The 24,621-nt window shown below is 37.7% G+C and overlaps 1 protein-coding gene across 2 annotated transcripts in view; it reads left to right on the top strand.

The window, feature by feature from the left end:
• Nucleotides 1-24,621, top strand: part of PDE4B (phosphodiesterase 4B) — a 429,564-nt gene that overhangs the window by 130,332 nt on the left and 274,611 nt on the right. The gene's annotated exons all lie outside the window — the stretch shown is intronic.

The following is a 24,621-nucleotide window of genomic DNA, read 5'->3' on the forward strand; positions in this document are numbered from 1 at the left end:
CCGTGAAGCTTGAATTAAAGCAGGTGCCTACGTCTTAACCTTCTGTACCTTCCTCTCTTTGATTCATCTCATCGCTGATCCTAGCTCACCGCTTATCCATTTCAACTCTCTGTTTTAGAAGTTATGAATTATTTTATTTTACTTTGTAAAATTAAATTCAATCCATCTTAGAAATAATGAGGAGAGATTCTTTATTCTAACAATTGGGACATTGAGCGGGTATTCATTTGTATGGAGAAATCTTTAGTTGTATCTTTTTAGTAGAAAAAGGGAGACTGTCTTTCCTAGAGAATGCCGCCACCCATCACTCTGAACAAACATGATTCTCAGAGGTGATAAGTGTTGTCTTGAAATAAGGAGTTAGAGACTGAAAGCACAAGAAAAAGATGTTCTTTTCTGCCTTCAAGCCTTTGCACCTGCTGTGCCAACAGACTGACATGCTCTTCTCTGCTTTACACCAGAGAAGGCCTATTCATGTTTTAAATCTAACTGAACTTCCTGAACTCTTCCCTAATATCTTCTAGGCAGTATTCGCTACTCCCATCATCTGCATACCCAGTTCATATCTCTCATAGGACATGTTCTCAGTTGTACAATTTATGTACCTTGACAAAAAACCCCAAATTCCTTAAAGCTAGGCACCTGACCTGGGCCTAATCTACTGGTGTACCTTCTAGTATAGTTTTGGCGTGTATTACGCACTTGAGAAATTTTTATTAAAATAAAAGGAACAATTGCATTGTTGCCTGAATGAATAAGTGTGAATGAAGATGAAAAGACTCTTGTTCTCACACAGAAGTTGCGACAAATTAAACATATGTTAAGACCATGGGTTTCTGCCTTCGAAGTGTAAATGTTAAGTATGGGAAGAATGTCACAAGAATCTTGTTTTGATGTGGAATACAAATATCTAATATCTTGGGCCCTGGTAACGAGGACCACAAGAAAGCAAAGTGGTAGACCTTCAGGAACTGATGATGCCAGCCTGTTTTCTAGCAGTTTTGCAGAGGATGGTGTTTTGATGACTAGGAGAAAAAGACCTTATTTTGCGATGTGTCCTGGTGATGGATGTTGAGTTATAAAAATCTGGGAGCCAGGAGCATCTGAATTACAACCATCTGGCTGGTTTCCTAGTGTATGAGTCTGGGAGTATCTGGAGGCTGTTTCCTATACATTGGCTATGATCTTGCACTCCCTGAGGAACCAGGCTGTCTTCATGCTACTTATTCTTGTGGTTGCTTTCCCAACTCTATAAACCTTGAGTCCTGAGAAAAATTCACTACCTCGGTAATCCAATCAACTGCTAAGTCTACAACATAAGGAGGATGAGGGATCATCATCCAGGTGCTCATTAGTATGTCTGGTCACTTCTCAGGTAGTTCTCATGTGGTATCATTCATTTCTTTGCTTTTCTGGCCCAACCTCCTTTCCCCTCAAATATCACCAGTCTGTCAGATATGCTGCCCCAGAGGTCTCAGAAGATCTCAGGTACAGCTGCACCTCTCTAATATGCTATAATGGATAAATGAGTTAATTGGTATTTAATTGGTATTCTTCCAAATACTATAAAAGCTGGCTGACATCCAAAATAACGCAATTATTAAAAAATAATAATAATCCTGAGTAGAAGAGTGCTCCGCCCCTTTTGATATATTTTTTTCTTAAATTTCAAAGTAGAAAGTCTCTGAATGTTTTAAAATAAATGAAGTATCAAAGCCAAAATCAGAAGCAGTTTTATAGATGTTCTTGCAGAAAGTAATACATAAAAAATATTTTGTATGTTTACTACTCTAGGTCCTCTGAAATGTGCAGGTGCTTCCCTATTTAGTTAGAACTCTGAATACCAACCATTTATAGTGAGGTTTGGGAAAGGTCAGGATTAACAGTAGTTACCATAGAGTTACCCAAAGTTGTCAGTGCTTTTCTCCTGAGAGTGATGTAACTTGTGAAAAACACTGAGGTATAATTAAACAGGATTAGATTTTCATACGCCTCAAGGTTATTCATATTTCAGATTTCACTTAGGTTTTTTTTGACCTTTGTCAGTCAGAGATCCAGCCAAAACAGGCTTTGTTGCAGTTGTTGTAATGAGATGTTAGTGAAGAAGCTACTTATAGAGTTGTGATCAAAGTAGGGGACAAAGGAAGGGGTGATGAGACACCAAGAGATTAACAGTAGTGGGAAGCCTAGGTCTGAAGGGGCAAGGAATAAAATAGTGTTAATGTGGTCATGAGCTGAAGCTGAAGGGAATGGCTACTCAGTGGAGCTGTGGGAATGGAAGGTCATGAAAAAGAGAGAGAGAGAGAGAGAATAAAAGACAAGAGAAAAAAAAAAGAAGAGATCAGCCTAGAGCTGGAAGGCTACCCAGAAGAAATATCGATGACCTGTCTTTCTTCTGACCTCCAGTTTTCTGTGGGTGTTTACCATTGGTTAAATCCAAATGGAAGTCAAGTAGAGCCTCCTCCCTATACCACTTACCAATAGTGATCTCACTGGTTCTTGTTCTCATGGTCTATTGTGTTTTTATTTTTTTTTGGTCTCTGAAGTCTATTTTTTTTCCTGCTACCTGTATGGAAATCTATGGTTGCCTTATGTCTTCATGATTTCTTGAAATTAAAGACTAAAATCAACTTGTTCTTAGTTTACATGAATCTTTTATTATTTCTTTCATTCATTCACTCATTCATGGAGCAAAATATTTATTGTCTATTATCATATGTCATTGAATATAAGCTGTCCTCAATTTTAAGTAACATCTGATTTCGTAAGTATGAAAAAAATGTGTGCTTTAGAATTGATGAATAATCAATGTGATGAGTATATTTTAATTTAGAATAACTTGGGTTGGGAAATAACTTATGATAATCAAAGGAAAGCAAAACAAAATAGAACAAAAAAAATCTGGGGTACTGGGTGTCATTTTTGTATGTGCTCTTCTTTTTTCAGAAGTCTGTTTTGTGCTTTGAATGTAGGAGCTGTGTTATGTGTCTTTGACCTTTTCTGTGGTGTGATTACACAATATAACAGAGAATGTTACTGATGGAGGAGATTTTAGGGGTTATTGAGTGATCTAGTCCAACCTCCTCCTGTACAGAAGAGGGAATCAGAAGTGTGAACTTTCCCTGGTCACTCAGTTAGTCAGTAGCAGGGTGGAGACTAAAATCCAATACTCAAATTCCTGGTCCAGGGTTTTATCTATTACACAATGTAGTTTTTAAGGGGTAAATACTCAGTAAATGATAACACATGTGCCTAGTATGTGTTTGTCAGGTTCATAATTAATTAGTTTTGAGGGTTAATGAGAACTAACCCCAATATTAATACTCTACTTTGGTGTTAGAGTTTTACTGTTGTTTAGCCTTAGTACAAAAAGGGTTAGTGATACCTTTGTGTCACTGTAAGGTATGTGTGTATATATGTTAATAATAGCTTTTACCTTAGGAAAATTTCATCTCATTATTGTTATACTGAATGGCTCATCCTGTCTTCTTTTGGGTGCCCTTGTTCTTCCTTCTAGCAACAAAAATGAGAAGGAAAGAAATAAACATGTGTAAGTAACTTGTATGTATAAAAATAAAATATGCATAAATAATTTGATCATTTATTAATTTAATCCTTATCAAACACTTAATTTTCAATTTCTGTGATGGTTGTTCCCATATTCTTTTTTTTATTGTATTTAATTTAATTTTTTATTTTTTTAAATTTAATTTAATTTTATTATATTAGTCACCATACAATACATCATTAGTTTTTGATGTAGTGATCCATGATTCATTGTTTTCGTATAACACCCAGTGCTCCATGCAGTATGTGCCCTCTTTAATACCCATCACTGGGCTAACCTATCCCCCCACTCCCTTCCCCTCTAAAACCCTCAGTTTGTTTCTCAGAGTCCATAGTCTCTCATGGTTCTTCTCTCCTTCTGATTTCCCCCTGTTCCCATATTATTAATAAATTTTGTTGTACTTAGTAATGAGATTACCCTTCCCTAATTTCCTAAGTTAACTATCCATTTTGGAATCATGTAGATATAGTAGAAATTAGAAAGACATATGTACTGAACACATTGAATTAACTTTTATTTTGTCATAAGAACTGTTCTGCTGTAACATGCTTTTAATCTATTGTTTTCAAGTATATATCATCTACATTTACTTTTGTATGATTGATTACATGCAAAGAAAAAAGTTTGCCTTGAAGCCTTGCAGATTGGTGAGTATTATTTTTTATACGAAGTTCCTAAGTGTTCAAAGATAAATTATTTCCAGATTAAGTAGGAAATGATTGGTAGGTAATATTTCTGTTGAGTAAACAAAACTGATTTTGCCTTTGAATTTAACTACCACACTTTGGACCTAACTTTGTTGAAATGTTAATGTAGGTGTGATATGTCAGCATTCAGAAAATTTATATAAAATTTAGAAGCTCCAGGTGGATACATATATATTCCTTAAAAGCTGCAGAATATAATTATGTACATAAATACCATTTGGCTTTCTTCATTCTGACTACAAAGTTATAACTTCATGTCCATTTCTGCTTTTCAATGCCTTATATCTTACATCTCTTGTTCAACCCCCTAGCCAACTAATCTTCTGAAGGCACAGCATTTGAAGCCCAGTATTTAAGAGTGTTGGTTTAGAGTTCCAAAGGCTTAAATATGAATATTCAACATATGGAAGGAGAGATATAAATCACTGATAGGTATATAAAAATAGTCAACTTTGCCTATAACCAGAGATATTTTATTCATGAGAATTGGGAGCATGCACTAAATGCTATGTTACAATATTTTTTCCTAGGTCACTACATAATCTATCACAAAAAAAATGGTAAACTTGTTATTTACCAATTAACAGCAGCATATTTGTTGTTGCTTTATTGTTCATGTTCACTGAAATATTTGATGCAAAAAAAATATGAATTTTGGCTCAGCCTGTTAACTAGATGTATGTTTTTAGGCATGCTACCTAAGACTCAGATCTCTTACAGAATATAATAGAACTTTACAAGATTATTGTAAAAATTTAGCAAGAAAATGAATATATATATATATATATATATATATTTGGCTCCATGTATAATGTTTGATACATTTTAGCTGCTGTTTTTATTTTATAATATTTATACAAAAAGTTAAATTGCTAAAGCTAGGGAACATGTAAGATTCAACAATCAAAAGTTAATGCCTTGAGGGAGCTATAATTGTTCTTGTCCTCTAAAAAGCCAGGAGTACAACATAGCTTAGAGAACTCTCATTGAAAGAATAGCATAGAGCAGAAAGACAACTCAAAACCAGGGAAGCTATTCCCAGGGAAACAGGGTAAGATTCAGCAAGCATTTTGCCAAGCAAGCATTTAAAGAGAAGAGACCTCTTTGAAGATTTGTGTAGCCGCTATTGGAATTAGCTAAGAGCTAGAATTATAAAAGCAGAGTTGATGAAGATAAGATTTTGAAAGTAATGACTTATCCTATTTTTAAAATTCAAAGCACACTCACCTCACCCTTTCAAAAATTATATTTTAACATTTCTGAATTTGGAATTGATCTTACAGTGGAGGTTAATGTCCTATTCCCCACCCCCACCCCCAGCCCCCTGGGCATGGGAGGCTATTAAATTAATTCTGTGTCTTATAATAGCTCACATCTCTGGATTGAAGTAATAAGATAATATACGCTTTGCTTTTTAATTACTACACTGAAAAATTGCAGAGAGAAATATGGAAAAATTCTTCTTATTTAAACATAATCCCCAATACAACCTGTACTTTCATATAAAATGATTATATATAGACTGCAATGGGATGTAGATTATAAGGAGACAGACTCTCAAGACCAATACAGAATCACAGAAAAGGAAAATCCAGAATGGCATTGGGACATAGATATTTCCCATCGTTTGATCATTTTTTTCTTTTTTTAGAGAGAGAAAATGGGGGAGGGGCAGAGGGGAAGGAAGAGAGAGAGAATCCTAAGTAGGCTCCATGCTCAGCACAGAGCCTGATGCAGGGCTTGTGATCTCATGACTCTGAGATCTCATGACCCTGAGATCATGACCTGGGCCAAAAATCGAGTCGGATGCTTAATCAACTGAGCCCCCACCCAGGCGCCCCTGACCAATTTTTTAATACCAGGATTACAAGTACATTATTTATTGTTTGTAGTAGGTAGGTATATGTCCAATGCATGTTTGGTTCACTGTAGATAGATTTCATCTCACAGTGGGACTAAATCCCTCTGAATTAAATTTTATGTTATCTTCATAACGTCCTGAATTAAAAGAATTCCACTCTTTTCTGAGACATATGTAGTGAATAAAACTTTTAGTTGTATCAATAGGTGTGAGGACCAGATGGATACCTAACTGATAAATGAAGTAATTGTTTGACAAAGAGTGGGTGGAGCATATAGGAGGCCTTCTAAGAATGACTTCTGGATAAGGGCTCTTTCTGTTTGGTGGCCATGTTAACTCCCTGCTCTGTCCTTACATGGTTGCCTTTTGTCTATTTCAATTTGGGCATTGAAGTTCATCCACAGTCAAGCTCTGACCCATAGTTCCAAGTGACTTTTCCAACCTTATTCCTATTATTGGGTCTTTGACATCTAGTCAAAGCAGATCTTTTTCTGAGTATGCTCTATTTCTTTCCTGCTTCCATGCTGCCATTCATTATGTTCCCTCCATCCTGAAATACCCTCCTTGCTTATCTCTGTATGATGAAATCCTAACCAAGCTTTAAATTTTCATCATCTACTAAGACAATTTTCTTGATTATTGTAGGATTAATTCCTACTCTCAGCTCTCCCATAGCACATTTTCGTATTTCTGATTTTAGCATTTGCTACAATTAGCTTTGCATTATACTAATACCTAGACATTATATCCCTAATAATTTATGACTGTCTCTTCAGTAGAGGACACACATTTATTGAACACATACTACCTTTGGATACTAGTGGTGTGGAGATGAACTGGCCATACTCCCTGCTCTCCCAGATCACAAGTCTAGTAAGGACAGAGAAGAAAACCCTCTAATATTGAATATGATAAATACCATCATAGATATATTACAGAGTGTCATGGGTCATAAAGAATGACACCTAGGTTAATATTCATTTTAGGGGACAGTGCAGGTCTAGACCAGAAAAAACTTCCAGGAGAAAGCTAAATATTACTTTGTAAATAACCTCTTCATTGTATTCTCTCACTTAAACCATTTTGGATAGAATTCTGTTTGTATATTTATAATTATTAAAAATTAGATTTACTTTCTTTAAATCTTTGTTCAAATCTTTGTTATAATATTTATTCCATCTCTTTTTGTGCTTATATTTGTGTGTGTGTGTGTGTGTGTTATGTTTTTGTGAGTCTAGACTGTGAAATCTTGATTAGGGTGTACAGTGTTTTTGTGCACTTGCTACTCTGAAGGTATCGTTTTCACATCCATACACTTTACAAGATTGTGAACTCTTTCAGGACAGGTGTGCATTGAATTGTTCAATGCCTATAAAATAACAGGGAAAGCACTCAATAAGTGTGTTAAACTAGATTGATTAATGTGTCTATATATACTTTTTTTTTAGGAGGAAGAGGTTTTTGGCAGTTTGTAGTTGGAATATATGAGTGTTCTTGTTACTATAAATAGTCTGTAACTTCAGGGAAGAAAGGCATTGAGGGTGGAAAGGACAGATTTGCAAGCTGGAAAAAAAGAATGTGTCAGTATATGGGAAGGTGGCAGAGAGAGAAGTAGATGGAGTGGGAAGCCGGGGGCAGTGAAAGGCAGTAAAGAGAAACGCAAAATGACAATAAACCATTTAAAAATAATTTGTCCCCAAAGTGCTGGCTATTCTAAATTGATCTTTACTGAAAAATTACGTATTTTTGGCTAACCTTTTGGGAAGGTGGCGATTTAGGCTAGGGAAAAACTAGACAAGTTCGAATATCCATGGAAACAATTATCAGAAAATATTGATTGATGAGGCTATTAGGAAGCAGGGAAGGAAAGAGATAGTTGCCATGGAAACATGGCCATTCAGAGAAATGCAGCTGAAGAGATTCCTTATTTCTTTCAGCTAAATATCTGATTAGTGTAAAATTGCTACATCTTGGTTTATAATTTATTTTTAATATTCCTTAAGATTGAAGAGTGTTTTTTTCTATCTTAAGAAGTTATATTTACAGAAATTTAGGGAATATTCTTTCATTTCAATTCTATAAGATAATTTCTTTAATGGTTATGAAATCATTTTTAAAATATGACATATTTACTATTTTAGCTATAGAAGCATTTTATGAACATGAATCTTATTAATTTACTATTTTCTTTAGAGTACAAAGTGATGTTAATAATGACAGTTTACTTAAGGAAATGTAAATTACTGCTTTTAATTTGCATTGAATAGTAGCATAAAATACTCTGCAAATATTTTTTTTTTAAAGATTTTATTTATTTATTCATGAGAGACACAGAGACAGAGAGAGAGAGAGAGAGAGGCAGAGGGAGAAGCAGGCTCCCAAGGAGCAGGGAGCCTGATGGGACTCGATCCCAGGACCCTGGGATCATGACCTGAGCCAAAGGCAGACGCTTAACCATCTGAGCCACCCAGGCGCCCCAATACTCTGCAAATATTAAGAGAAGACTACTTCCAGTATTGTGATACAATTAAAACAGGCTTACTTTTTCTCTGAACAAGTTTTTACAGCTTGAATTTTGAGATCATTTTTAGGTTTAGAAGTTTATGTTGGTTATTTTAACTGTCAACTTACTGTAGAAACATGTGGAGGTTTCTATTATGGACAATGTATTTGTGGTGGAAGAATGTACAGAAATTAGATGATTGAAAGATGTGCGTGTTTATAGAAACGCAACAGGTATCGGAGGGGTAGACGAACCATGAGAGACGATGGACTCTGAAAAACAAACAGGGTTCTAGAGGGGAGGGGGGTGGGAGGATGGGTTAGCCTGGTGGTGGGTATTGAGGAGGGCACATTCTGCATGGAGCACTGGGTGTTATGCACAAACAATGAATCATGGAACACTTCATCTAAAACTAATGATGTAATGTATGGGGATTAACATAAGAATAAAAAAAAATTAAAAAAAAAAAAAAAAGAAACGCAACAGGTAGAGATTTGGACTGATAAGGCAGGATATTAAACTTTACTCTTACCTGTACAGTTGTAGGATTCAGTTTTTAGGGTTCCCTTTGCTGAGTACTTTAGATAATATATTCTGAAGTGATTCCTTGCTTTTTCAGCCCTGTAAAACTGAAAGAACTTACAGAGAACACATGATTTCCTAACAGACACTGATATACCTTAAATGTCATGCTTGGATTGAATTGGCTTTTTGAGAATTGCTGTTTCCTGACTGCGACCTCTTGTTATCTTCTTCGACATTCAGAGGTTAGTATTCCAAAAGGAGAACAGGCAGTCCTCTTATGGATGGCACCTCATTATTACTGATCTTTTGTACCTCAAAAAATAGAAGAAAAGCATCCTTAGAGGCCATAAGACTATGTGTTATCTATAACTTTAGGAGAAGATAGCATGTTGATTTTTCAGACACTGTGGGTAGCTAAAAAGCCCTCTCCTTTTCTTAAGATCATACAGCTTTAGAGGTAGGAGAGACCTAGAGGTTAGCTTAGCCATCTCTTCCATTTTAAAGGGGAAAAGAAATAAGGTGATGTATTTAAGGCTGCATTTTCTATTTGTTAGCCAGTGTTCTCTCCACAACACCTGTACCTCTCCAAGGCATGGCTTGAGTATGCCTTAGCCTATACCCCTCATCTCTGTAAACCTACCCCAAAGCCACCACAAATAGATATACACAAATAGACTGCTCATGTAAATGAAGCTTCAAGACAAATCCTTCACTGGATTCCCTATATATCCCCTATAATAAAAATTCTAGAAATTGATGAATATTGTGGGGAATGCTTCAGAAAGCAGTGCAGTGAAGTATAAGAGTGATGTATATATATATCTGTATCTATATATATGATGTATATGTATCTAAATAGGACTGACCTTCCTCCAAAAAGTTATATATCTAAACCACTACCAAGTGAAGAAGACAGACCTGGCTTCTTCTATAGTTACTTTATTAAGACTTTTCAGATCCCTTCTCGGTGCTAACACTTTTTAACCTCATCACATGGACATTTTGGAGGTATTTCATTAAGAAAAAATTTACTACTAAAATGGTTTTACTAATTTTAGTTTGTCGATTTAACATTTCTTTGGAGAGAACAGCCAGGTAGCTCTCCAGTCTATTAGGTGGTTAGATAGTGGAGCTTTCCCTCTTAGAGAGTGAACATGGAAGTTTTGAGGATGTTATGCCTATATAATGTCTCCTTGCAAAATGGCTCCCAAATGTCCACCTCACTAGAATGTTTTGTTCTTCCACTCAAAGAAAAGAATGGGCTGAAGTTCAACTGATGAACTACACAGAATATATATCTCCTGAATATCTGTTCTATTTTAGGTACCCTGGTAGGTTCTAGGAAAACCAAGACAAATCATATATGGTCCCTGCACTTGAAGTTCTGCAATTTAGTGGAAGAGAAAGATGAACAAATGGAATATGGTAAATTGATATGATAGAAGTGGAAGCACAGAGTAAGGACATCTGATGTAATTTGTAGAATTTGTAGGGGTAATGGAGATGAAGGTGAAATAAAATGAATTGTCAAACAAAGAAACAAAATCCTACTTCCCTGACATAAATTATTCCTATCGCTTGGTCTTTTTCAGACAACATAGCCATTTCCTTACAAAACAATATTTGCTACTAATAATTTGAGCATAGCCCTGCTGTGGTTTGAGGGGTGGGTGCTCCAGATCTGGTGACTCTCTGGGATACCATTGTACCCTGCTTGTCGGGTGTGGCAGGACTAATTCTGGCAAGAAGATTTTGTGCCCAGCGCATTGAACTCATCTATGGCATCTCTATTTTTCTTTACAACATCACCTAAAGAGCAAAACATGTGGGGTCAGGAAGACCTGTGTGTGAACCAGGACTTTGCTGTAAACTGTGCACTGTCTTGGGCGGTGACTTCATTTCTCCAAATCAATTTCATGGCATTATGGTGAGAGTTCAATGAGGCCGTGTTGGCTAATGTTTTAGAATCGTGCCTGGACAGTAAAGCCTCAATACTATATCCAATGCTTTATGATGACATGCAAACTATTGAAGCGATGGAAAGCCCAGTGGTAGAAGTCTTAGGAACCCTGCTCCATCTAACCAGCTCATAACACTCTCCTTTTCCATCCTCTCCAGACCCACTCTCCCCATTCTTACCTCCTGTCCTTTCTTTGGTATATAATGATGTGACTGTGTCTCCCTCTTACACTGTTTGAAAAAAAATTAAAGCCACCCTCAAGTTTTAGTTGAAAACAAACCCAATAAGAGACCAAATAACATGTGTCTTCCCAAATTAAATATTAATCAATTAATTTTAAAGATTTTATTTATTTGAGAGAGAGAGAGCACAAGCGGGGGTGGGCAGCAGAGAGAGCGGGAGAAGCAGGCTCCCCGCTGAGCAGGGAGCCCGATTCGGGGCTCAATCGCAGGACCCCGAGAGCTGAAGGCAGATGCCAACCGACTGAGCCACTCAGGCGTTCCTAAATATTAATTTAAACTGCATCAGTAGACATATAGGTTCTAGAACTCTGGAAATCCTCTGGCACTTGTGGATCATATTGGGAACATTGAGCCTTGTTATTGATGCTGTCCTTAAGGACATTAACAAACAACTGAAAACAGCTTTAGAGAGCAATAGAGAGCATCCCAGGAAGAGAGTGTAAGTTGCTTAATAGTATGGAAGCCATAGTATAGAAGGAAAGAATTGAAAGGCATAGAGATATTTAGTATGGGGAAAAAGTAGAAATAGGGTATAGGAGAGCTACCTTTAAATATAGGGAGGGCTTTATGAGTGGAGTGGTCTTTGGGAATGTCAAGGCTGGGAACAGAGTCCCTCAGACATTACATTTATTTGGTGGGCCCTGTAAGTAGAGCATAGATCACTATTACCTGCTTTTTAGGCAGACATAACTGCCCATTTTGGATTTGCTGCCTGTGTCAGAAAAGGTTCTGGAGGTGTGATTGTTCATTTTTATGTTCTTTGAAGAGGAGTTGGAAGTCCTTTGTTTAATGAATTATTTTGTACATTTATAATGGCAGACATATCCAAATGTTTTCTTGATCAGAAAATATTGTTAGTAACAATGACACCTGCCTTTAGTGAGGAACAATTAGGGCATGATTTCTTTTACTTGATAATTGTTTGATATTTATTCATATGGTACTAATTAAGCCAGCTACTTATTTAAGAGAAACTTACTGAACAAAGATACATTGACAAAAGAGAACATATTCCCCGGACTTTGAGAACCTAAGTCCTGTGAACAGTGCCTTTTTAAAAATTGTGGTAAAATACATGTAATATTTACCATTTTAACCACTTTAAAGTGTAAAATGCATTGACATTTAGTACATTTACAATGTTTCCCAACTATCAGGTTATCTAGTTCCAGAACCTTTTCATCACCCTAAAAGGAAACTTTGTATCCATTAAAATAGTCATTCCTCATGTCCCCCTGCCCCAGCCCCTGGCTACCACTAACCTGCTTTCTGTTTCTGTCTCTATGAATTTGCCTATTCAGGGTTTTTCATATAAATGGAATCACAATAAGTGGCCTTTTTTGTCTGGCTTCTTTAACTCAGCACAATTTTTTGAAGGCTCATCTATGTTGTAGCAGGTATCAATACTTTATTTTTTTTATGGCTGAATATTACATTATATGGATATACCACATTTTTGTCTGTCCATCAGTTGATGGACATTTGGGTTGTGTCCACCCTTTGGCTATTGTGAATGGTTATGCTATGAACAGTTTTGTAAAAGTTTTTGTTTAAAAAGCTGCTTTCAATTGTTTGTATCTATCTAGAAGTGGAATTTCTGGGTCATATGGTAATTCTTTAATTTATTTGGGAATCCATGTTTTCTTTTTAAGTGAGACTTCAGGTTTTATATTCTCTGGTTTGCCTAGAGTTTATGAAATTAGGAAAGTTGTCAGTGCCTTTATTCCCATATTTTTAGAAATTTAGCAATATCCACTTAGATATAAAAATGAGAAAAAAAAAACCCATTCATAATGGTGACCAAAATCCTGTAAACAAATTATGAGGAAAGGTATAGATCTAGAGGAGAATTTCTGCATGTTCTTGGGCCAGCAGCCCCATATCATTCCCTTTTCATAAGATGTTGTACAACTGGGACCCTGAGCCTTCTGCTTCCACGTTGGTGTCTACACCATACAATAGGATGAGGACATCCAGGCCTTTTGAGCTGGTTATACCCTGGCTTTTGATAATGTTTGCCAGGCAGAAATGTGCTTCCAGATTTTGATTTTTTAAGAGATACTGGAAATCTGAATTTTTTATATGATTTTCTAATTTGTAAATGTTGCCAATTCATCCCCATTAAAGAAAAAACAACAAAAATACACACTGTGTGGGTCAAGCAAGACAAGACTGGGAGTTGGATTTGGCTCACAGGCTATCAGTTTACTCCTGCTGCTCTTTTTTTCTTTATGTGTATACCATCACTCAGAACACTGTAATAGCAACAAAGCCAACAACAGCTACTGCATTCATACTATGTTCCAGATACTAGTTGAAGCATTTGACATATGTCAGCTTAATTCTCCTGACAATTAGGTGCAATTTCCTTATCCTCATTCCCATAGAGCACTTCGCAGAGTACTTCACGTAATTTTTCACGAATTTGACTTCCTTTATATATTATAAGAAACTTGTGGGCAGGCACCATGTTTTGTTTACATATATGACCCCTGGACTGAGTCCAATGCCAGACGTATGTAGATGCACTCTGAATTTTGGTTAAGTGAATGAATGAATTGTATCTGTCTCAGACTATAATTCTTGTCTACTCTGCAATAGTAAGAATAATTGCTAACACTTAAGGCTTTCCGTGTGCTTGGGACAGTATCAGGCACAAGCCATAGCTATTGTTTTATTAGTAAAGGCCACACTTCTTCACGCTATGAAGAAGTTAGTTGCTTGCTCTCTAGAAATAGACTTTCTGATTCAAATCCTGCCTTTGCCAGTTACGATTTGTGTGATGGCAGTCAAATAACACAACTCCATGTGCCTAATTTTAATTATCTTCAAAATGGTGGTCGTGTTGTAATGTTAGTCCTGACTGACTGGTTCTAATGTTCACCACGTGCTCTGTACTGTTCTAAGCAACTTATACGAATTATCTCTCGTAGTGATCTCTAGCTCCTGGATTTTGTGAGGATTAAATGAGTTAATTCATGTAAAACATTGATGTTCTGCTTGGCACACAGCGGGCATCCAGCACAGTTGATTATTATTCTTATGCCTGTTTTTACAAAGATGAAGTCGAGTAGTAGATTAGTGAACTGTCCAAGGTTACCTGGCTAGCAGACTGCAGAATTAGGATTCAGACTACTGCCTGTTTGTCCTAAAACTTCTTTCCTTAACCACCATGCTATATTGCCCATCCCCCTGTATGTTCCTTCTCCTTCCCCATCATTATTCATATGGTGCTAATTAAGCCAGCTACTTATTTAAGAGAAACTTACTGAACAAAGATACGTTGACAAAAGAGAACATATTCCCTGGACTTTGAGAACCTAAGTCCTGTGAACAGTGCCTTTTTAAAAATTGTGGTAAAATACATGTAATATTTACCATTTTAACCACTTTAAAAATGTAAAATGCATTGGCATTTGCACTGAGGCAACATCTACTTAGTCCCCAGAATACAGTCAAAATCAGTTCTTTCTTCCTTCTAAAACCTACTTTGTTGTTTATTGGCCAATTCATTGTGTACAAAACTGTGACATTTCCCCCCCATCATTATGTTAAGGTGTACTTTAGATTTTGTCATAGATTTTAGTTCTTATTTTCTGCACCACGGCCTAGCACAGGAGCTCTTATGAAAACCATATAATGCATGGGGGGTTCTATCAGGTATTGAACCATTTTGTAACTTTGTATATATATTTTTTAAGATTTTATTTATTTATCAGATAGAGAGACAGAGGCAGGCAGAGGGAGAAGCAAGCTCCTTGCTGAGCAAGGACCCTGATGTGGGGCTCGATCCCAGGACCCTGGGATCACGACCTGAGCCAAAGGCAGACGCTTAACTGACTGAGCCACCCAGGTGTCCCCATTTTGTAACTTTGATCAAAAACCATTTCTGTTCTCCCAAAGTGTGGGTCCATTATAACTCTGGGGAGGGGAGGGGGCAGTAAGGGAAGGAGAAAGAATCAACCTAACCACCCACCCATGAATTCACCTATTTCGTTCCAGAAATGTTTTGGTCTTAGAGCCTCTACCAGGTACTCACCATTCCTGTCTCCTGGGAGCTTGACCTCAGATACATATAGATCAGGTGGATCTGGTGATAAAAAATTATGATGAATTTTGCAATTAGATAGCCTACACATTTTTCTCATGTAGTGCACGTTGATTTGCTTGGAAGAGAATTTAAAAATTAAAGTGTGTTCCTGGAGCATTCTCTCTTACTGTCTCAGAGTTGTCTGTATCTCCCTGCCTGTGTCCTTCCTTTTCCTTTGGTCTCTCTCAATCCCTTTTAAAGCTTTCTTAGAGGACTCTGGGGCATAACTGTTTTTGGTTAAAGACTCCTGCTGATTGAGTCACAGTTGCATAGGGGCCCTTGCTGGTGATTTGAGGGAGCTTGGGGATTCTGACCTTTTATCTCTGTTGCTTTATATACCCAGTAGCCTGCAGGTTACATGTGACATGTCTTGTAGACCTGCGGTGCTCTCGCTTCCCTGTGGAGATTCTGCAGGGTGGGCAGTCAGGTGTATTGCATATAGTTTTTGTGGTATACCTGTAAAGCCAAAGGTAATGCAGCTCATCAAATGCAGCAAATTCAAGAAACTTCCGAGAATGCGCCATAAACTGTTTAAGAGAGTGGAGAGAGTTATTTAGAGAGAAGATTAAAGGAGCTAATTACACACAGCTTGACTGAGCAGAAACTAAAGGGAGAGTTAATGGTTCTTTGATATTATTTGAAGATGCTAAATGGTGAGGAGGAAACAATATTTTGTATAATCTAATGAACAGCTATTAAGAGCAATGCGACAGAATATAGAATGAGAATATTATGTGATGTATGTGTGAAAAACTATTAAAAATAAAATTTGTTCTATTGTGAAGTAGTCTTTCCAATTATAAGGTAGAAGCCCTTTATTTGAAGAAAGAAGAATAAGCATAAAAATGGACTAACAAGATTTTAAAGAAAACAATTTTAATACCTATTGAACAGTTTCAATGATCTGCTATTTCTTTGTGTTTATTAATTTCTAATTTGAGCAATCCCTTTTATTCCAACAAAGGCCCATTCTGTCCCCAGATGTTCTTACAACGTGTAGTCCTGCAAAATCCTAGGTCTGTAACTGTAAAGAGAGGCCCAGGGTGGCAGTGTGAAACAAATTGCTCTTTAGAATTTTTTTCATTGGCCCCTCTCTGAGAGGAGTGGGAGCTGTTGCCCAGCCTGTGATATTTGCTTGTTCCTGTGCCGCTGTGTTTCCCTTTCCCAAGTGAGAAAGTTATTCCAGCTCACACAGGAAAATCGTGTCAACATGCTACTAACCAAGCCCCCCAGACCACGGCATTCAGTGTGTGTGTGTTTTGTTTTGTTTTTTACATTTAGCTTTTTAAAATTGATTATGTTTTTCTTTTATTATTTCATTTTTATATTTAAATTCTAGTTAGTTAACATCTGTGGTAAAATTGGTTTCAGGAGTAGAATTTAGTGATTCATCACTTACATACAACACCAAGTGCTCATCACAAGTGCCCTCCTTAATACCCATCACCCATCTAGCCCATCCCCCTGCCCACCTCCCTCCAGCGACACTCAGTTCGTTCTCTATAGTTAAGAGTCTGTTATGGTTTGCTTCCCCCCCGCCCTTTTTTTGTTTCTTAAATGCAGTGTATGTTTTGCAGCGAGCTGTTATGGAGGCCATGTGTACCTAGAGCAGCCAGAGGGGCCCTGCCAAGCTCCTTCCCTGGGAACTACCCTCCGCATCTCAGCCTCAAGCCACCACAACTTTGCATCTGTGCTTTATCTCAATTTATTTGTGTGCGTCCATTAGCAAGATGTGTACCAAGGTATCAGAAAAGCCTAGGAGAGCTTATTTTATGGGAATGCTAAAAACAACTTTCCATATAAATCAATGGTAATTGCTTCTTCAGTTCGTGCCATTTCAGCTTATGAAAGGTTTCAGATAGTGGGGGAACCTGTATCATCATTGAAAACATTGACAGAGGTTTTGGTGTATGGATGTTGTTGTGGAGATAACCTGAATTCGTAATAAAAATGGTAGGAAATCTAACCTATGATGGAAGATATGTAAAACAAAGTGTGTCTGTGTGTGTGTGTGTGTGTGGAACGTGTCTTCAAAGTGTCCAGGTGCTCACAGAGAAGCCCTATCTTACAGGTAGCACCAAGGTAGTCACTGTGTGTGTTACAGGCACGTTTTCTTTGGCTTTCTTGCTCCTTATCAGAATGTTGTAGATGTTTAATAAGTGGTCTCCCATATTCCCATTGGTTCTTAGTGCAGACCTTCTGAATCTTCCTTCCCTTTTTCATCATGGTCTTCCTGACTCATTGCTTTGAATGTCCTACAGAGCTTTCTCCATGGTCTTTCCCTTTCATGAGAGGAAATGCAATTTTAATCTATTATTTCTTTGTTTTTCTTCATGACAATTGCTGTTTAGTCTTTAAGGAGTAAAACTTCTAATACTGGCATAGATTGAGATTTGTTCATATTCAGTACATGTCTTTTTTATTATCAACATTCTCAATTTCATTAAAAAACTTCAGTACTAGGGGCACCTGGGTGGTGCAATTGGTTGGGCGTCCAACTCTTGATTTCTCAGGGTCAAGAAATCCAGCCCTGTGTCGGGCTCTGTGCTCAGCATGGAATCTGTCCCTCTCCCTCTGTTCCTCCTCCCAATCTCTCTCAAATAAATAAATAAATAAATAAATAAATAAATAAATAAGATCTTTAAAAAACAAACAAACAAACTTAAGTACTAGATATCCTTCACTTGGGTGTTAAAGCCCACCAGCCTTGGTCTGAGAATCATACAAAGCTAATATTCTATATCCCAACTATATCCTATGGGCTACACTTTCCTCTTAAAATTTCAACAAAGTTCATTTTGGAAAACATTAGACTGAATCTCATTAAAGTCACATTTTATTTTTTTAATTTTTTTAAGATTTATTTATTTGAGAGAGAGAGAGTGAGCGATGGGGAGGGACAGATGGAGAGGGAGAGAGAGAATCTCAAGCAGACTCCTCACTGAATGTGGAGCCCAACATGGGGCTTGATCTTAAAATCCTGAGATGATGACCTGAGCTGAAATCAAGGATCAGTCACTTGATGGAGAGCCTGCTTCTCCCTCTCCCTCTGCCCCCTCCCCATGTCCCCCACCCACTCGTGCTCTCTCCGCCCCATCTCAAATAAATAAATAAGATCTTTAAAAACACAAGAACAGTTGTAGGGATAATAAATGAGATGATTATATTAAATGAGATATTATATTAGAAATCCTGATGGGACTCCTGGGTGGCTCAGTCAGTTAAGCGGCTGTCTTTGGCTCTACCAATGCAAGACACTGGTGGGAGACGGAAAGGTGGGAGGTGGAAAGAAAAGACCACCTTCCTATTTTCGGATCCTGTCAGCATCTTTTCAACAGCACATCCCAGGGGAGTCTCCAGATTTCTGCTTCTTTTATACTCCTTGTATTAGTCATGCCCTTTCAGCTCTCTGAGCAACAACTGTGAGAGCACTCCTTCTGAATTTATAAGTTCTGTCAACCCCCACATCTTCCCTTTTCTTCCAGCCTGAGGACTAGTAGCTGCTTCTTGGAGTTACTAAGACCTGGATTATCTCAGCATCCTTATTTCTCTTTTAATCATCTAATATCTGTATAACAAATTCCCTGTAAGTAAATCTCCTTGGTTTGAAATATCTAACCTGGTTTTGGTTTTAATGACAGGACCCTGAACAAAATACTCACTCCCAGGGTTCCTGTGAGTATCAAATGAGATAATGTTGTGAAAAAGCACTTAATCTAGTGCCTGGCAGTTGGCAAATATTTAAGAAATGATGGTCTCTAGCATTATCCAGAGACCAGCTTCTGGAGCTATCCTATTTCAAGATTGGCTCAGGCCCTGTAACCAGTGTGGGCCATAACCTTCCATACCTTAATGATGAGGAGCCAGCTCCTGAGTAACCAGAATGAACACAGAGATGGTGAACAGAAGACATGAGGGTTGGATATACTGCCACTGGTCAGTTGGTGTTGCAAAAGTTTGCCCTGGGTGCTTGGTGATAGAAAAAAAGCCCGTTCTTTTAGCAGAAACCAAGTATGGAGAAGTATACACTGGGGAAATGTACCTGTCACATAGTCAGGACTCAGTAATACTGGGATGAAGACCTATGTCCTCTCAGAGAACAAGAGTTCGGCAAGCTAAATCATCAGCCTAGAATGCCATCAATTCTTCTTCTCCATCAGTTCCTACAACTATGGGTAGTGAATGCAGAAATAACTGATATTCATAAAGATGTCTCTGAGTCATAATCTAAAGTAGTGGTTCTCCATCCTGGTTTTACATTATAATCATCTGAGTCATTTAACAAAGAGTCTAATGTTCTGGCCCAACCCTCAGAGATTCTAATTTAATTCATGTGGGGTGGGGCTCAGGGAATTGGTATTTTTAAAAGCTCTCCAGTTGATTCTAAGGTGCAACTAAATCTGTAATCTAAAGATAAATTACATATTTAGCATACTCTCATTAAGGTGACAGAAGACCATATAGTACATATTTTTAAGTATTCCCATTGTAAATGTCTTTATCTGGGGGATTTTTAGCTTTCCGAGAAACTGGATAATGCTCATTGCCTTAGATTCATCTCTATAAATGTTTCCTCTGTGTACATTTGGTCTATGATGGCTCTTCTTATAGTGTAGAGATACCTAAAATACTTCATAGAACTAGTTCTAATGTAGTAACTGAGAAATTCTTAACTCAGTTGAAACTGTTTACTACAGAATCCGTGTACATGGGAGCGAAACAGGCAGTGTGTGTGTAGCTGCAAATACTCTGGATTTGCCTGCTAAAATGCCATGTGCTCCCTTCCTAAGTCACTTATTCAAAAGTGTCATCAGATGCCTGGAAAGGGGGACTTTTGTAAAAAAAACTCTTGAAATGGGTTAATGTATTTTGTGCAGCCTTATAACAGAGAAGGAGGCGTGGAAGTGTATATGTAGAAAGGAGTGAGAAGATAAAATTAGAGAAGCATGGGAGCAAGGGAACATGATAGCATTATGCTCCCCAAGTCCTAACATTTCTTCATCTGCATCCCCCTTGCACATTTATTTATTTATTTTTAATTTAATTTTATTTTACTATGTTATGTTAGTCACCCCTTGCACATTCAAAGGCAGCTTTGCAGTGTGTCTTACTATTATCTTTTGATTTATTTTACTTGTCACATCTACTCAATAGATTTTCCTGTCCACAATATTCCTGTCCTTGAGAACCAAGAGCCTCTTTTTTTCTTTTTAGGGACCTTGCTTATTCACAGTAGGTGGTCGGTTTAAACCTAAGGAAATATCTACCTGTAGAATTGATATGAAAAGTAGATGTTTATGACGTGCAAGGTATACAAAAGTTAACCGGCTCCCATGACTCCTGGGAGTTTTTCTTCTGACGGGACTTTCTCTTTTTCCAAGGCCCATTCCCACTTTCTTGAGAAAGTGCACAGGCTTTGGCATCAGAAGGCATAAATTGGGGTCCTGGCTCTGTCATTTTCTCATTGAGTGACCTTGGGTAAATTGACTAAACTTGCTGTGCTTCATTTTAAACGAAAATAACTGCAGTATCTATTCTATAGGTATTTTGTTAGGATTGAAATAAGATAATTCACGTAAAGCCTTACAAAATGTTCAATAGAAAGTGCTCAGTGAATCTTCACTCTATTTTTATTGGTGGCAGTCATTAGTGTTATTTATTTATTCATTCCATTTATTTTCCATGAATAAAATTCACTCATGAATTCATTATTCAATAATGAAAAACATTTTAAAATACTATGAATATCTTCTATGCTTGAAATACTATGCTAGGCACTGGTGAGTGAGATAGAAATGTTCTTTTCCCTTCTGGAGTTCAAAATCTAGTGGGAGATAAAGATAAACAACAGGCAATTAGTAGGAGAATTACTGTGATTAGACTTGACCTTTGACTTACTCATCTCCCCTATATAGTCAATCACAAAATCCTCTCCAAAGAAAGGAACAAAACATTTTCTTTAAAGTGTCTCCAAGCCTCCCTTTTGCAGTCCTCAGCATCCTGTACTTTGTCACTTTGTGCCCATCACCACAACAGCCTTCTAGTTAGTGTCCACGCCTGTAGGATTTTCTTGTTCATTCTCTTCCTCCATGACCACATTAATCTTCCTTAAACACTGCTTTCATTTTGTCACTCCCCTGTTCAGTAACTCTAAATAGCTCATTTGTTCCTCCTCTATCAAGTCCAAAGTTATCTGCTAACTTACAGGACCACCCACCATTTGTCCCCACCTCTGTAATCACGTCTGCACGTCTCAGCGTGTAGCAGCTGATGTAGGACGATGGAATCCACATGCTGGAGACACTAAACCTCGCCTCCAGACTTGTCACCCTTCTCATAAGGATGGCTAACTTTTGAGTGCTGAAGATGTGCTTGGTACATTGCATAGCTCTTTTACACAGTCTATCTCTAATGTTTATACAAGGGAGACTCCATGGACATCATTATTCTGATTTACAGAGCAGGGAAAGGATTCTGAGAGGTTAAGGAATCTGCCTATGTCAAGCCAGGATTTGAACTCATGCCTGTCTCACCTCAACTTTCTTCTCTTTTCACTGCGCCTCTATGCCATGCTGTACTTTGTACTACACTACACTATACATGCTGTACACCGTACTCTATATATGATTTGGTCCAGGGTATCTTTCTTCTCATCTTTCAATCTAAAACTTTAACTTTTCTCCATGATCTACATGCTAGTTCAAGTCCTATCTTGGAAAACAAGTCCTATGTTTTAGAAAACATCTAATTCTTCTTGCCTTCATTGATTTCCTTCATCTTTGAACTCCTGCATTATTATCCATCTCTACCACCTTGTTTTTAACCTTCACCCTTTTGTGTTTTATTTTCCTATCTGTGCCAGTCTTCTTTCCCCAGCTACACTCAAGAGCAAGCACTCTGGACTACTTCACACTCCCTCAGATGAGCTGCAGTTTTTCTGAGCATCAGTGGGTGTGTAATACATGCTTGTTGATAGGATCACTTGCCATCCTTAGCCTTTGAGTTACTGTGTTATCTTAGGTTCAGATGGACAAGATAGGATGCAGTCAAAAATAAGCCTTAATTCAGTTCTTTAAAAAAATTAGAATAGTCTATAAGAGATATGAGAAATACAACAAGAGAGTATTGGGATAAAAAAATAGAAAAATAGACATTGGGGACATTGTGGCTGGGAATGTGACTTAAAACATGTAACATAATACTAGAGGTAGGCTGTGCTTACTAGCAGTCAAAAGCAAGAACAGAAGTCTTCCCTCTTATAAAATTCGGGGTCCATGAGTTAAGAAACAAATCAATTGCTCATGAGCAGTAAATCTATTTTTGGTATCGAGACCAGACAGGAATTTCTCCCCAGGGGTTCTTATTAAGAGGAAATTGGGTAAATTAGTGCATAACATCCTTGCCGACATCATTATGATAGTTACGATAGTTACAGTAGAGTTTCATAGGAATCTTTCTTATAATGACCCTGAGTCTAGCCAATGATATCATAACAACAAAGTGAGATACAATAATAACAATTTCTCAGGTGGGGAGCAGAGCAAGTGTTGCGGTTTTGACCTCACAAACTCATCTAGTAGAAGGGCTGAGGGCCTTGATCCCTCAGATGAAGTACTGGTCCAGATGAGTACTCAGAGAAGGCGCTGCTCCAGATGAGTACTTCATGTGGAGGATGTCTGGAGGCTCAGATATAGAAGTGGGGGATAACATGCATCCAGGGGGATCTGAGATAGTAGATTTCATCTGTTTTTAAGTCTTCTTTTTTTAGATAGATCTCTTTGTTCTTCTGTGGGTTCTGTCTGGGTTTTGGTAGAAATTCAAGCTGTGATTGGAACTTGAGTGGAGGGGATTCTCCCTGGTGGGAACTAGTTGGAGTGTCAAGGAACCAGCAAATTAGCCCGAGATTCTAGGGACAGTTTTTGTTTTGCCTGGAAACAGACGTACAAATCAAGAAACCAATGCTAACACCACCATGTGCATGGAGTTAAGGCAGGAATGGTGGAGGATGTGGGATTATCTTGATGGATTTAAGGGTGCTGATTTGTTTAGGTAGGACACACCAAATATGAGGATAAGGATGACAATATACCTATGCCAGGGCTTTATTCTTATGGCCTCATCAGTGGCTCTCTGTGTGTGGGACAGGATCACCTAGAGGTGCTTGTCAGTATTCACACTCCTGTGAACCATCCAGATCCATCCAGGACCTACTGAGTCATTTCTTTGGTATAGGTCTTGGGCAGATAGTTTATAATCTCTCAAGTGTTTGTCATGTAGACTAAAATTTGGGGACCACTGAATTAGGGGCAAAGTGGGGCAAAACCTGTGAGTTTCAGGTATAAGTAGGCTCTTAGGCTGATTGGAGCTGACATTCGACAGAACAATTTTAGTAGGACTTAGAGGATTAGATACCATTACATTTTTTATGAAACATAGAATGATTAAGTGGTTTGGAGCAAGTCACTGAATTTAAAAAGGGACTTTTATGAGAGAAGTACAGACAGGGAAGTTTAGAAGCCCTCTTAATAATGGGAGAAGGTACAAATTTAATGAATGGGGAAATTTTAATATGAGCTAGCAGCACATTCTGCCATTTACCTTCATATGAAGCAGCTCTAAGAGCATCTAAGAAGTTTTATTTTGGGAGAAGGGAAATCTAGAGTGGCTCTACATGCAGCTAGGGAAATAATAACTTGGCAGCAGATGAAAACAGAACGATAGGTTGCCATAATTAGCAGAATGGCTGGGCACTCTGATTCTGGAAACTTCTGCTGGATTCTGGATGTCATGAACACAAAGATCCAGGGCAGGCAGTGCACTTTCCCCTTGGCCTTGACAGATTATGGGGAATCATGACAAGCTTTGTTTGTGTGAGCATAAAAAATAGATGTTTTGACTACAAGTTTGTGCAGCTGTTGTTGGTAATGAGGAGCTCAACCCACACTGCTGCTTGTTGTGTTATTGTTTCATTTGTTTGTTGTAGTGATTTTAAATAGAGAAAGAAAAGAATTGGGGAAAAGCCTTGAACCAAAGCAATCAGGCAACTTCAATAATGAAATGCTACCCAGGCTTTGGTGATAGGAAATCTATGCAATCCCACAGCTAATGCTGTTCTCACTATAGGGATTCATTGAGCCTATTTTATCAGCTCAGTGGGGTTCAATG

Source organism: Neomonachus schauinslandi, chromosome 4 (assembly GCF_002201575.2).
Source record: "Neomonachus schauinslandi chromosome 4, ASM220157v2, whole genome shotgun sequence".
NCBI classification, from domain to species: Eukaryota; Metazoa; Chordata; class Mammalia; order Carnivora; family Phocidae; genus Neomonachus; species Neomonachus schauinslandi.